General features: G+C 53.7%; 1 long non-coding RNA gene across 2 annotated transcripts; it reads right to left on the bottom strand.

Annotated features, from left to right (window-relative positions):
- Positions 1-736: 736 nt before the first annotated feature.
- LOC132343532 (uncharacterized) lies at positions 737-12,060 on the bottom strand. Of its 2 annotated transcripts, none has more exons than XR_009492421.1 (4): positions 11,989-12,060; positions 4,052-11,493; positions 3,434-3,659; positions 737-2,816 (listed from the first exon to the last, which is right to left on the bottom strand). It is a non-coding gene; the product is annotated as an uncharacterized lncRNA (long non-coding RNA). The 2 variants fall into 2 exon arrangements; XR_009492420.1 differs by having other exon boundaries at positions 737-1,967.
- Positions 12,061-15,136: the final 3,076 nt, after the last annotated feature.

Genomic DNA, 15,136 nt, shown 5'->3' with positions numbered 1-15,136 from the left:
GCACGTACGCACAGCACAGCACGTACGCACAGCACTTGTGGGGCGGAGAGCTGGTGGGAAGGTGCTCTGTGATGACCCGGAGGGGAGGGATGGCGGAGGTGGGGATGCTCACGAGGGAAGGGGAACGTGTGTAGTTGAGGCTGATTCGAGTTGTTGTGTGGCAGAAACCAATGCAACATTGTAAAAAAAAAAAATTTTTTTTAAAGACACTTAAGGGGACGTTCCTGGCAGTTCAGTAGTGAGAGGCCTCCTCGCCTCCACTGCAGGAGGTTCGGGTCTGGTCCCTGGTCAGGGAACTAAGAGCCCACATGCTGTGTGAAGAGCCCTGCATCCTGGTAGACGTGCCTCAGGTCACGGCGATGGGCCCGGCTCCCAGTCACCGCCCTGGGTGGGGACGTGTTGGTTAGCGCTGCGCCTTCTCTGACCCGGAGTCAGAGTCGGTCAGTCAGGGCCCCCGGCTGTAGTCCTGCTGCTTCTCAGTCCTCACCTGGCACCACAGAACTAACCGCTGCTGGCTCTTCAAGACTGCTTTCCCTTGGAGTTTCCTTTGAAAAGGAAATCCTCTACTTAAACAAACAAAAAAAAACACTGTTAAGAAAAAGAAAAGTATGGGAACAAATATTCACAAAATGTACATTCAACAAAGAACTTGTGAGTAGACTGTATAAAGAACGCTTACAACTTAATAATGAGACAAACAACCCAATTAAAAATGGGGAAAAGATTTGAACAGACATTTTACCAAAGAAGATATATTAATGGCAAATAACCACACAAAAATATGCTCAGCTTCATTACTTGCTAGGGACATGCAAATCAAAATCATAATGACTTATCTATGAAACCAAAACCATCAGGAGGGCTTCCCAGGTGGGACAGTGGTAAAGAACCCACCTGCCAATTCTTCAAAGGACAAGAAATTGTCAAATCAGTCAAGAAATTGAAATGACAACCCTCCGAACAGGAGAAAATTTTTGTGAGTCATACATTTGATGAGACTTTTGTTTCTAGAATAAGTAACTTTCTTCACTCAACAATCTAAAAAGACAACCCAGTGTAAAATGGGCAAAAGCTCTAAATAGACATTTCTCAAAAAAAACACAATAAGCACATGAAAAGATGCTTGACATCATTAGTGATCAGGGAAATGCAAATCGAAACCAAGCTGACATACCACTTCACCCTTACTAGGTTAGCTAAAATTAAAAATACAGAAAATAATAAGCGTTGGCAAGGATGTTGAGAAAGTGGACGCTCATACATAGCTGGGGGGAATCTAAAATAGTACAGCTGCTTTGCGAAATAGCCTGGCAGTTCCTCAGACATTTAAGCACTTATATGATCCAGAAATTCTTTTCCTAGATGTATAGCCAAGAGAATTGAAAACATACATCCTCGCAAAAACTTGTACACAAATGTCATAACAGCATTGAGCAAAAATATGGAAACAAGTCTCCATCAACTGACTGATACAAAGCGGTCTATCCACACAATGAATACCTCAGTTCAGTTCAGTTCAGTCGCTCAGTCGTGTCCGACGCTTTGCGACCCCATGAATCGCAGCACGCCAGGCCTCCCTGTCCATCACCAACTCCAGAGTTCACTCAGACTCACGTCCATCGAGTCAGTGATGCCATCCAGCCATCTCATCCTCTGTAGTCCCCTTCTCCTCCTGCCTCCAATCCCTCCCAGCATCAGAGTCTTTTCCAATGAGTCAACTCTTCACATGAGGTGGCCAAAGTACTGGAGTTTCAGCTTTAGCATCATTCCTTCCAAAGAAATCCCAGGGCTGATCTCCTTCAGAATGGACTGGTTGGATCTCCTTGCAGTCCAAGGGACTCTCAAGAGTCTTCTCCAACACCACAGTTCAAAAGCATCAATTCTTCAGCGCTCAGCCGTCTTCACAGTCCAACTCTCACATCCATACATGACCACAGGAAAAACCACAGCCTTGACTAGACGGACCTCTGTTGACAAAGTAATGAATATTTACTTGTTAATAAAAAAAGAATACAATACTGACACCTGCTATATGGACGAGCCCTGAAAACATGATGCTAAGTAGAAGAAGCCCGTCACAAAGGATCAGCTATTGCAGGGCTCCATTTACACGAAAGGTCCAGAATGGACAAATCCACAGAGAGAGAAACCGGCCAGCGGCAGCTGAGGGGAGGGGCTGGGTGACCGGTGGGTAGATGAAGATTTCTTTATGGGGTAATGAAAATACTCCAAAATTGATTGTAAAAGTCTGTGAATGTGCTGAAAAGCATTGACTCGTACACTTTAAAAGGGAGAATTGTATAGTATGTTAATTATGTCTCACTGAAGCTATTAAAAGGAAAAACACTCCACCATATCTGGTAGCACGGCTTTAATTAAGGAGTCTGACCGCTCTTCCCGAGTCTTATCTGAAGCGGGGCAATGCGGGTGGGTGGCCGGGAGGTGGGTAACCAGCTTCTCCAGGCTCAGCATGCAGCCCCGCTAGGAGCTCCCCACCCCGCCGGGTTGGGGCCTCTCTCGAGGCTCTTCCTGCTGCTGTGTTTAAAAGACAGTCTTCAGTTTGATGGAGCTCCGGGACGACGTGCGCTAAGCCTGTCACGGCTGGGGTGGCAGCGACACACACGCCTCGGAGAACGCGCTCCTCTGAAGACAGCTGGGACTCGAACCCTCCTCCACTCTCTCACGCACAATTCCAAACTCAGGGGTTTGTCCCACAGTAAACCCACTCACGAGCTCCAAGGCATCATGGACAGTGCCTTTCATGGAATGTCTGTGGCCTCAACCAAGGCTGTTCTCTACGGATCAGCAAGGGTGACCTTCAGGATAAAGGAAGTGATGAGGGTCAGGCACACGGCAGGCGTGGGTTTCTCCCAGCAGCGCCAAAACACGAAGGAGCGTGCAGAAGCGTGCGCTTGAATTTGTATAGACTCTTTCCACAAGGATGCGCTCCAGATAATGCCAAAGGTAGGCACTGCTGGATTTTTTATACCTCCTCACGTATATTTTACCTTTTATATAACAACATCATCCTAGGGGTGGAGAGAAGGCTGACTCTATAGCCTTTTGTACAGTTCAGATATTGTCTTCCATGCATGTATCACCTTTTCAAAGTATAGCCATAATAATAAGGAACAAAGAATCTCCAGGCCCTGTTTCCTCTGCACGGCTCACCTGGATGCCTTCTGATCCCCAAACCACCCCCCTGCCAGGAACTGCCACCCAGAGGCGCTCAGCAAGCATCTGATGAATGAGTGGCAGAGAGAGGCAGCCCCCACCCCGAACCAGCACAGCAGTCCTCCCGGAGCATGTGGGCAGGAGGGTGTGCCCCACCAGGGCTCGGTGCGGCTCTCAGACACCCCAAACCCACTGGCAAGAAGCAGGCACCAGTCAACCACGGGGAGGGCTCTCCCCTCTCGCCCCTGTACACACTCACCTCTGACTCTGTCTTCATACTCCAGCTCACTGGCTCTTTGTTGAGGAAGTACAGACAAGTGGTGAACCGTACAGACAGACAGACAAAAAATGGCAGAAAGAGCCAGGACTTAGAACTCCTGCTTGGCCGCCCACTTGCTGATAAGCCCTGGACCACCATCTTCGGCTCTTGAGCGTCACTTAACTCATCCATGAATGGAAGGACGAACCCTTCTTTCCAGGCAGCTCTAAGGATAAATAAAGGTCATATGCGGAAACAGAGACAGTGCTGGGGCCCCTCCCCCACTCCCTAATCCCTGCCTCGGGGATTTATCAGCTTTCGCAAAGACCAGGCTGGAACAGAGATGCTGTTAAACAATAAACATTATTAGAAAACTAAGTATGTGTGTTGAAAATATACAGTTATTCATTAGGCAAACAGAGACAGAAGGCATAATTTTCAAAGCAGTTGAGGGGGGGAAATGAAATAGATACTTTGATCAATTTAAAAATGTAACACAATGAAATCATGATGAATTAAAATAAGATGGCCAAGTAAGTCTAAACAAACAGTACAATAAAGGTTAATGTCTTCCACTCTCCTATCAAAAGGCAGAGACTCAGGCGGGAGGGTGCTTACCTGGTGGTTCAGTGGGTAAGACTCCAAGCTTCCACTGCAGGGGGCGTGGGTTTGATCCCTGGTCCAGGAAATAAGGTCCTACACGATGTATGGTGTGGCCAAAAAATACTAAAAAGGGCAGAGACTCAAACAGGACTCCCAGGAGATCCAGGAGCACAAGTTTACGAGAGTTAAGGTGTCTCAGGAGCCCCCTGGGGACTGGAGTCTCTGCTGACCACCTCCCCACCACCTCACCTGTCCTGATGCTCCACGTTGCTAATCCTCAGAGATGGCCATCAAGCCCCTCTCTTTCTGAGTAGCTGAGGAGCAATTTGTGGTTCTTCTAGATAAAGCTGCTTGGTGATTAAAGTCACCGTATCAATCACCTTGTTTCTGCAAATCAGGAAGGATCCTCATTCCTCGGTCATCTCACCTTGCAGGAGCAGGTGGCTGGTCTGGAGTTGGTCCTGCAACATTGCTCCTTGTAGTGACTCAGAGCACCTGTGCACAACTGCCACGGAACTGAAGCCCTTCCCCGCGTTTCTCACCCCCAGTGCCAGGCTCCAGGCGCCTGCTCCTCCACACGCCTTTGGTCCACTGTCTGCGGGACCTGTATGGCAGACGTTGACCTGCCCTTTAAAGAAGGGGAAGACCATCAGAAAAAGGAGTCTTTAGCGTTAGATCCTTAGCACTGGACCTTGTCTGCATTAGCAATCCTTATCAGGAATGGGACAGCCCAGAGAGGTGGACTGACTTGTCTGAGGAGACACAGCAGAGGGTGAGCTGGTTGGATGGCATCACCAACTCTGTGGACGTGAATCTGAGCAAACCGGGAGACAGCGAAGGACAGTGGAGCCTGGCGTGCTGCAGTCCACGGGGTCACAAAGAGCCAGACACAACTTAGCCCCTGAACAGCACACGGCATGCTAACTGCAGCCCAACCCCATGGAACCCTCAATTTGGCCATTCAGATGCAGCCTTCATGATGGCCACCATTAAAGAGTCTACAAATATTAAGTGCTACACTGTTCGTGGGAATAGCCACTGTGGAAAATGGTACGGAGGTTCCTCAGAAAACTAAAAACAGCGTTTCCAGTTAACCCAGCAATCGTGATCCTAGACATATATCCAGAAAAAACTACAATCTGAAAAGATACATACATATACAGATGCACCCCTATGTTCACAGCTGCGCTGTTTACAACAGCCAGAACACGGAAACAAGCTAAATGTCCATGGAATGGATAAAGAAGATGTGACATGTGTACACACACACATACATGCAATCGAATGATACTCAGCCACCAGAAAATGAAGTAATGCCCCAGAGATGATCATACTAAGCAAAGCAAATCAGACAGGAGAAAGACACACGCCACATGGTATCAGCACATGCGGAGTTTAACGCACAACACACATGAGCCTGTCTGTGAAACAGCAGCAGACGCGGACGCGGTGAACAGACGCGCGGCTGCCGAGGGGAGAAGAGGGAGGGATCGGGAGCTCGGGATTCACAGAGGCAAACTGTTATACACGGCACAGATAAACACCACGGCCTCCTGCCGAGCGCAGGGACCCATTCAATATCCTGTGATGATGCCTAACAGGAAAGAATATGAGAAAGAATATATACGTATGGATGACTGAAGCATTTGCTGTACAGAAGAAATTAACATAAAACACTGTGAATCAACTATACTCCAATAAAAAATGTTTAATGCTGCCTTCATGAATTTTGCTGTTACTGGGTATACATGAAACACGTATTTAATTTTTTTCTTTACTGTTTTAAACAAAAATACTTTTAGGGGCGTTCCCTGGTGGCCTCGTGGTGAGGATTTGGTTCGTTCACTACAGAGGCCTGGGCCTCCCTGCAGTAAAGACCACATCTGCCAGTGCAGGAGACTCGGGAGATGTGAATCCGATCCTGGATCAGGAAGATCCCCCGGAGCAGGAAACGGCAACCCACTGCAGTATTCCTGCCCAGGAAGTCCCATGGACAGAGGAGCCCGGTGGCCCACAGTCCAGGGGGTCGAAAAGAGTCTGACACGACAGAGCACACACCCAGCGGGGCGTTGAAGACCCGTCAGCAGCTCCTTCACACGGTCAGGACTGAAGGGTAACCGGCCTGCCCCCAGGGTGAGTGATGCACTTCGGCCCACACCTCCTCGGGCAGGCCAGGACCCCCCAGGGCTGTCCGCACCTCCCAGCCTCTGCCTTTCCACCTGTAAAGTGGGGATAGGAACAGCTGATGATGCTGGCGCCCCCGGCAGTCAATGGTCCTGTGAGGGTGGCAGGGACTCTCACCCCCTGCCTCTGAAGGAAGCGGGAGGGCTCTGACAAGCCTCCGCGTGGGAGGATGCGCCCAGGTGGTCACCGCATCCACCGTCCCCCTTACAGACAGGCTGAGGGGGGCACTGCGGCCCTGAGACAAGGCCACCTGCTTAGCCACGGGGCAGAGCATCGGTAGCCGGGAGGCTGTCGGGAGCCCAGCAAAGTTTTGCAGATGGGGGTCGGGGGGTGGAGGACAGAGGAAAAGACATACTAACGTGTCAAAATGAATAAATGTTCAATTAAGTGTCCACAGAACAGAACCTCAGTCGACTAGTCCACGGCATCTCCACTCATTGCCGTGTCGTTATATAGAAATTCTATTTAATGAGGCACGTGGGTGCCTTTTAATCTGTTTGCTGTGACGTGGAGTGGAGGCGCCCACACAAGGCCTAGGGCGAGGCTTAAAATAGCCCAGCCACGAGAAGGAGGGGGTGGCCAAAGTGCCCTCACTCATTCATTCTTTCTTTCATTCATTCATTCAGCAAGTGCTGAGCCCCGGGGGGCCGGCAGAGCCCGCGTGAGGGACCCAGACGCCGCCTCTGGGAGCCTCTCCTACAGCTGACTCTGCCCCCATCCGTCCCCCGAGGCCCGCAGGGAGCAGGGCAGGCCCGACGTCACGGACTCTCGCCGCCAGCTGCAGAGCGGTGTGCACACCCAGCCCCACCTCCTGGCCCCCCGCACCCCTCCTGGGCACACATCATCCCCTGAGACCCTCTCCCGGCTCCTCGTGAGTGCACACGTGGTGGAAGCCCCTTCCAGAGGGCTGCAAGGAAGCCCGTTACAGATTCCTAGGGCTCCGACTGCATCTGTAATTAGGAGAGCACAGTGGTTCTAATTTTAACATCACTCCCACTACTCTCACCGCCTCCCCTCCCTGTCGTTTCTGGGAGGGATGCAGCCTGAGATCTAATCTGTGACTTGCGATGAGTCATCTTTTGGAGAATTCTCCATACAGCGAGTGGCCCAAACCTCTTGTTCCGGGGTCCCTGACAGACACCTTCCCCACTGAGCTGCAAGCCCACCCATTTTAGTGCCTGGGCCAGCATGCAGGTTGGAGCCCTCGGCCCTGTTAACCCTGATCCTTAGAAAGAAATCCAACCACTTCCCCAGGCCAGCCAAGCCTCCATCAGGCTGATGAATCACTACCCCCCCACACAGCTCCTCCCCCGAGCATAGGACTGCCAGATAAAATAGAGGTTCCCAGTAAAATCGGAATTTCAGATAACAACAAGTGACTTAGGCAACGTTTGGAATACACTTATATTAAAAAATCCTTTTAACCAAACCAGTCAATCCTAAAGGAAATCAATCCTGAATATTCATTGGAAGGATTGATGCTGAAGCTCCAATACTTTGGCCACCTGGTGCGAAGAGCTGACTCATTGGAAAAGACCCTGATGCTGGGAAAGATCGAAGGCAGGAGGAGAAGGGGACGACAGAGGGATGAGCTGGTTGGATGTCTTCATTGACTCAATGGACATGAATTTGAGCAAACTCTGGGACATAGTGAATAACAGGGAGGCCGGGCGTGCCGCAGTCCATGGGGTCACAAAGAGTCGGACACGACTGAGCAACTGGACAACAACAGCAAAAATCTTTTGCTGTTCAGGTCTTTAACTGGGTGCCCTGCATCCTCGTTGGCTAAAACCTGGGACCCGACTCCAGCCACGGGGCCCCTGCTCTGTCCCACAGTCAGGCCCAGAGCTCCTACCTCAGGGCCTCTGCACACGCTGTTCCTCCGGCCGGAACACTCCTTCCCTGTCTCTGCCGATTCCTTGGCTCTGAGATCTCGACTCAAACGTCGCTGCAGAAAAGTCTTCTCTGACCACCAAACGGAAGCAGGGTCCCCTCCGCCATCATCCTGTCCCCTCCCATCTTGTCTGGTATTTCTCGGGGTACTTACCACTATCTCTGCAACCGTGTTATCTGTTTATGCTTTTTCCGTCTCCCCCACTACAGTGCCAGCTCAACGAGAGAAGCCAAGCCTGCCAGGCAGAGGGCCAGGCACATGCCTGTCTGTTGGCTGTTGAATATTCACAAGCAGCCCTGCAGGAGAGGGCGGCCCTCACCGCCGCTGAGGAAGCTGAGGCTCGAGGCAGTGGGCCACCTGGCCTTGGGCTCCAGCTGGCCGCTTACACGCCAGGAACGCTTCCCAGTACTTTCCATGGATTCCCTCATTTAATCTCACATCCTCTCGAACGATGGAAGCACCTCTGTGGGCTCCATTTGCGGGGTAAGGAAACGGAGGCACAGATCGGATTGCTCGCAGTAAAACAGCACGTGGGAAGTGGAGTCAGAATCTGGACCCAGGCTTTCTGACTTCAGAGCCCGCTCCTAGAAAACAGTGGCCTGGTCCAGCCTTTGACTTCACTCGCTTCAATGTTACAGCAGACCCACAGAAGCCCTGTCCGAGCCACACCACCTCAGCCCCCTCCTGACCTCGGTGATGCTCTTCCCTGGAACCGCCGCTGTCTGTTCAACGCAGACACACGGACACACCCACCCCCCACCTCCTGGTTCCCTCTGGTCATCTTTGCAAGGGCTGTCCCCTCCTCTTGGCGACCCTTGCCAGATTAGGAGTTTGGGATTAACATTGAATCCAGGGAACTCGACTCAACGTTCTGCAATACTCTACATGGAAAAAGAATCCGAAAAAGAGTGGGTATGTGTGTAACTGAATCACTGTGCTGTACACCTGAAGCCAACATAACATTGTAAATCAACTAAACGCCAATATAAAATAAAGTTAAAAACAAAACCCTTGGGAAGAAAGCAGGGCAAATTGAAAGCAAATCAAGTCAGCAATCAGCAGAGGGGCTACAGGTGAGGCTGCGGTGTTTGGCACTTTAATGAACTCTGATTACCCTGTAATTAGAGAAGTGCACGAGTCACCCGGGGGGCTTGTTGAACTGCAGGCCCTGACGCAGCAGGGCTGGGGTGCAGCCTGAGAGCCCACATTTTCTCACAGGCTCCTGGGGGGCACCCACGCTGTCCATCTGAGGACCAGAGTCTGAGCAGCGAGGCTGTAGGGTGTTGCGGGAGAAGAATGGGGAGGAAGAGGAGAAGGATGGGAAGTGGGGGGAGGCCGGGGGGGTGGGGTGGGGAGGAAGAGGGGGATGGGGAGGGGTGCAGGAGGAGAAGAGGAAGAAGGGAAACTGCAGAAGAGAGGAGAGCCCTGCCCTGGAGCAGGGAGTCAGGCCGGCAGAGAAGGCAGACGACAAGAGCAGCAGGGCAGGCTGACGGATCAGCCCAGGCTGCCGGGAGCATCGCCCCACTTGGGGTGGGAGGAGCCGAGGCAGCTCAGGTGTTCTGAGTCGGGCAGGAACGCGGAGCGGCTGGCACTGCCCTTCAGGGCCTCACTGTGCCATGCCATGCCGGTTAAATCAGGCCACCGTTGGCAGAGGAACCGGCCCGCTGGGCTGCCCAGCGCACCGCCCCCCGCCACCGCTGGGGCCTCTGCAGTTCCGTCTCCCACCTGCCAAGAGCAGGGCGGCCCCAGGGTGGCAGCTGTGCTCCCTGGGGATGCGGCTGCGGTGGGCAGGCGGGCAGGCAGGGCCCAGGCCTGGGGTCTGCTCCCTTGCTGGACCCACAGGCTTTTGGAGCTGGGGCATCTAATCAAAGCCGAGGGGGATGCTGAGGCCCAGGGAGGGGAAGGTCCTGGCTGGACAGTCAGGACCGGAAGTCTGGGGGAGCCTGGCTAAAGGGCCAAGGGGCAGAGGTGAGGTGAGGGCACGTGTTTCCCCCAAACACGTCCCGTCCACTCTCCTTGGGCGGAGCAGTCATCCTGCCAACTGTCCCCGGGGGACTCCACTCACACATACAGTGACCCCAGGGTGCCCCTCCGAGCAGCCGCTGGCCACAACACGCCCACTCAGGCACCTGCCATACGAGGGGCAGGCTCCCCACCGCACACAGCGGGGCTCGCAGCTCTAGGCATGCTCCCTCAGAGCCTCTCGATAAAACTCAGTGCCCGCAGGCTTTCCAAGGTGACACCTGTGGTCTTTCATCCTTGGTTTAAAGGTGTACTTTTATGAGTAGGACACAGAACATAGTAAGCACTTTACAGGTTGAGATACAATGAGGATTAACCCATAATCAGAACATTTTATACCATGACTTGATATAATAGCTTTCAACTGTCATATGAAATAAGCTACTCAGAATCTGAAATTATGTGAAATTGTACTGAAAGTGGGCTTCATCCGTTTTGTCACTCAAAAAGTGAGAAACTTAAAAAAAGTAAGAGTCCAGTTAGATTGGGAAGAATTAACTTAAGAAGTTAATTAACTGACTTCTCTCCAGGTCCTGAATTCAGAACATCTCAACCCAGCCATGCACGCCCCTGGGGAATGCCACAGGCCTGGGGGACGCAGGAGGCCTTGTTTGAATGCACTGGCCCATCACCCCAAATCGGCACTTCCCTGCACCCCCTAGTTTGGGAGCCGAGAGCTTTTTATACCCAGAACAATAGGCCATAACTCTGTCCCAAATGGGTGAGGATATGAATCCAGGCCCCAGCGTTCCTTCCCACTGCTCAACACTGCCCTCAGAGGACGCTGGGAGTTTCTGATATGCCTGGTCACTCAGCCATGTCCGACTCTTTGCGATCCTTTGGATTATAGCCCGCCAGGCCCCTCTGTCCATGGAATTCTCCAGGCAAGAACACTGGAGTGGGTTGCCATTTCCTATCCCAAAAGCAGCTTGTGACCTGCGGCTCATACCAGCCCCTCTGACGATGTACCACGCCTGGTTCTGACTACCCTCCTCCTAGGAGCCTCCTCCAACCCAGCTGCGTCCCTCCCCTGAGGCTGCCGCACGCCCACCCACAGGAGTAGCTCTGCGCCTTGCTGGGTCTCCCCCTGCCCCACCGAGAGACGCCTTGTCTGACTCATCCCTCCAACTCCCACCCTCCCAGCTCCTGGGGAAGCAGAGCGTTGACAAAGGCTGCCAGAATCTCCTGGAGGTGGTAACAGCACCTTACCCCTCCCGGCTCAGGGAACAAAATTACCAGCTTGACAGCCGACAGGAGTCTGCCTCCAACTTGGGCGCCTTGATCATTTTCCTTTGATTTAGACCATGAGCTCCTGTTCTCCTCCCCCACAGGGGGGCGAATGGCGTTTCTGTGGTTCCTGAAAATAAAGTATTATGTTTACACAAACACCCTACCTCTGTCTATCAATGCCCTCCACCTGGACCCAGTGGGCAGTAGGGGCAGGAAGTGGGGCCTACATCTTCTGCATTTGAAGATGCTTCGGTCCCAAACCTATACTTTTGAAGAAAAAAAAAAAAGACACACTCCAGCACACAAAACATCCTTCATCCAGTGCCTCTGTCTTTGTCAGCTGCCAAAGAGAAGCTGATCCTTTCACGTCTGGTTATGAGTGAGCTAAAACTAGTCCTTTCCTGCCTCTGAAATGAGTGGCTTGGGAGTAGGTTAGTGGGAAAGGTGGGACTCCTCACTTCTGTTGATACTGGCTGACGGGCCGTGGCTGCCAGAACGCTGGACTGTAGGGAGTCCAAGGCGGAGTCCTGCCTGAGCAAGAAAGAGAGTTCTGGGAGTGATCAGCAACGTCTGCCAGGGACACAAGAAGGGGCTGGGGGCAGGCACGTGCCAGAATGCTTACTGTTTATGGAGAAACTCAGAGACTGAAAGCTGGTGCCCTGAGAGCAGGTTTCTTTGGCCCCCACAAGTTGGTTTTTCTAAAAAATACATATATATTTAAACGTTATTACCAATATGTATACACTGGAAGGTTTTACCTCCCCCGAGCTGGAATTTCAGAGTCTCTAGAAAACCAGAAGAACGGGCCTGCAGGGCTCTGCTCCCACCTGGCAGGTGAGCCCAGTGGGCAAGGCCATCCACCCTCAGCCCCGCAGTCTCGGGGCCACGTGCTGGGCTGTCCCGTGGTTTGTGAGCCTGCACCTGCCTGTGATTTGACTCCATCGGCCTGGTGAGCGGCAGCAGGGACTCCGGCGGGGAAGCTTTCACGGGGCCCCCAGGAGAGCGAGGACGGTTGCCTCCAACCCCCAGGGAGACGAAGCTAGAGCAGCTCACAGTTACTGAGCGCCACGCGCTTGCTCGCCAGCACGCTGGGGGGCCAGCAGAGCAGCTCCTGGAAGCCACACAGCGCATCTGCCGCTTTGCAGATGGGGGCACTGAGGCTCCGGGAGGTGACAGGGCGTCCTCAAGGCCATGGCCGCCCGCTGGTGAGCGGCAGAGGCAGGCAGCCTGCGGTGGCCGGGCCCGTGCCTCGGGCCCTGGGCTGCTGCCCTTGGCCTCCCGACACGCCCCGCTCCGTGGAGAAGGACCCAAGGGGCAAGCCACCGCCACCCCGAGGCGACGGTCCCTGGGAACCACGGAGCAATGGGAACACGGGCTGCCACCTCCCAGTGCTTGCAGTCGTCTCCATTTGCTTTCAGCAAATACTCCCCACGTGAAAGTGGTCACCTCGTGAGTCTGCTGATGAAATCCTCCCCGCGGGAGTTTCTGTGCACCACTTAACATACAGCATAAAACCCAACAAGATAACAGACGATCCCCAAACGCACGGCTCTGGCTTTGTTTCCTTCCCGTCTCTCTCTTTAACTGAGATCGCTCACCTCATGTGACATTAAAATTTGGGCTCCAGACGGGCTCCTTGAGGGTTAGTCGTGGGGGAAAGGCCCCCGCCATCCACCAATGAGTCCTTGTGTCCTGGGTGGCTACTCCGGGTGGAGGAGGAGCAACCTTGACCGTCAGGAGAAGGGCCTGGTGTACTAACCAGGGGGGCCCCCCCGCTAGTCCCTTCCTGTCTCTGGACCTCAGTTTTCCCATCTGCACGATAAGGCAGTTGAACAAGAAAAAGTACAACCCATGATTGTTCTCTGTTAATGCCCTTGACTCTTGACCCCTCCTCTCACACGGTGACTTTGCAGCGCCCCCCAGCCAAGGTAGCCTGTCCCCGAGCCTTGATTCTAGATTCAGATTCATGACTCGCTTTGTTCAAGAGGCTGGAGAGCAGCGGCTCGCAGCCCAGCCCCGGGGGTGCTGTGTGCCCCCACCTCCTCTCTTGGTTCTGGTCGTCACCTGGCCCACTGGGGTGATGAGAGAACAGAAGCCCAAGGAGGAGAAAACCAGAGCTCCGGGGAGGAGGGCCCTGCGTGGTTAGCCTCCACAGCACCTGCCTGAGTGCCTGGTCGAGGCGCTGACGCGGGGCACGCTTCCCACTCCTGTCAAGGCCACCAGGAAGGCCTGTCAAGCTCCAGGCAGAGCCCAGGAGCGAACGGGCTGAGGGGAGGGGTCCGAGGCTGCAGCCGCGTCACTCAGACTCTGAGACAAGCGGCAGAAAGCCGCCCCTCAGGGTTCGGCCAGAAGGGAATTCATGCCGTGCTCTGTAGCAGGTCACCTACTGCTGAGTAATGCTCCTGACAAACCGTCCCCAGCGTCGGTGAGCTTGTAACTGCCGTCACTCACGCCCAGGGCCAGGCGGCCAGGGGTAGGGATGCGTGTCTCTGGTGCCCTGGGCCCCCCTGTGATTCTGTCAACGGCAGAAGCATACGGAGGGTCAGGGGAACTGGTGAGGCCTCTAAGCCCAGGCTCTGAATGGACACGTGGTCACCTCCACCCACATGGCCAAAGCAAGTCACGTGACCTCCACGGCGGCGGGGTCACGCGTTCAGCCTCGGGGGAGGTGCAGGGAGGCGGAGGGCTGGGAGGAACGTGCAGCCCACGTACCACCTGTTACCCTGGTGCCACCGCGGGCTGGCGGGTAGGGAGGCCCCCAGGTGTTAGGAAGGCTGCTCTGCAGACGGGGGAACACGAGCCCCCTCCCACCGCAGACGGTGGGCCTGCACCTCAGCCACCTCATCTGTAAACCCCGTGCCTTTCCCACCCACCTGGACGCCCAGGCTGTGGTGTGTCTCAGAGCTGGTGTCTCAGACCTTGAGATGTAACATGTCTAATACGGCCCCCTCCCCGCCCCCAACACACACAGACACAGAGAAACAGGAGGAGACAGAGAGAAACAGAGTTATTTTTTTGGCCAAACTTAGGAATTCTAGAGGGGAAAAAACCCTATATGCAATACTATATTTTTAGCACGAAATGGTGCTGAAAGCATTTTTTGGCACCCTTGAGAGAGTGAAAGTTGCTTGGTTAGCTCGGGAACAGAAAACGGAGGCAAGTCACCGGGTTTTGTCAACGCCCTCGCCTCCGGCCGCGTCTGGCTGTTTCCAGTAGCACGTGCTTTAAGATGACGGTGACGTCCGGGGAGAAGAAAGCCCAGACCTCTCGGCCGTAGGCCCGGGTGTCCATCCAGCTCTGTCAGGGGTCAGAGTGCCTGAGATGAGCAAAGGGAGGAAGACGCAGCGATCAGGGAGGAGACCAGCTGGGAGCCCTGTCAGGGGTCAGAGTGCCTGAGATGAGCAAAGGCAGGAAGACGCAGTGATCAGAGGGAGGAGACCAGCTGGGCAGACCCTGACACCTCTCCATTTTCATCTGAAAGAAGTTGAGGGGGTCAACATCCAGACCTCCAGTCAACCCTGAAGGAATACCATACGTGATCGTTTCCTGAAGGAACAATCATCCGTGGCCCTCGCCTCCAGGGGCTGGGAAGGGTCATGGACACAGACTCTGGCCAACAGGTAAGGTGGGAGCTGTTTGCTGAGGAGCCTTCCACAAGAGAAGCCTTCAGTCCTTAGAAAGAGACAGGGAGGGTTTGTCTCTGTGCTGCTTCTTCTGGACGCTGCCATGTCCAGTCGTGATGTGACACCTGGATCCTGGCGGCCACCTTG

Source organism: Bos taurus, chromosome 22, assembly GCF_002263795.3.
Source record: "Bos taurus isolate L1 Dominette 01449 registration number 42190680 breed Hereford chromosome 22, ARS-UCD2.0, whole genome shotgun sequence".
In the NCBI taxonomy this organism is placed as follows: domain Eukaryota; kingdom Metazoa; phylum Chordata; class Mammalia; order Artiodactyla; family Bovidae; genus Bos; species Bos taurus.
Note: the sequence above shows the minus strand (reverse complement) of the source record. Positions and strands in the feature narration are given on the sequence as shown.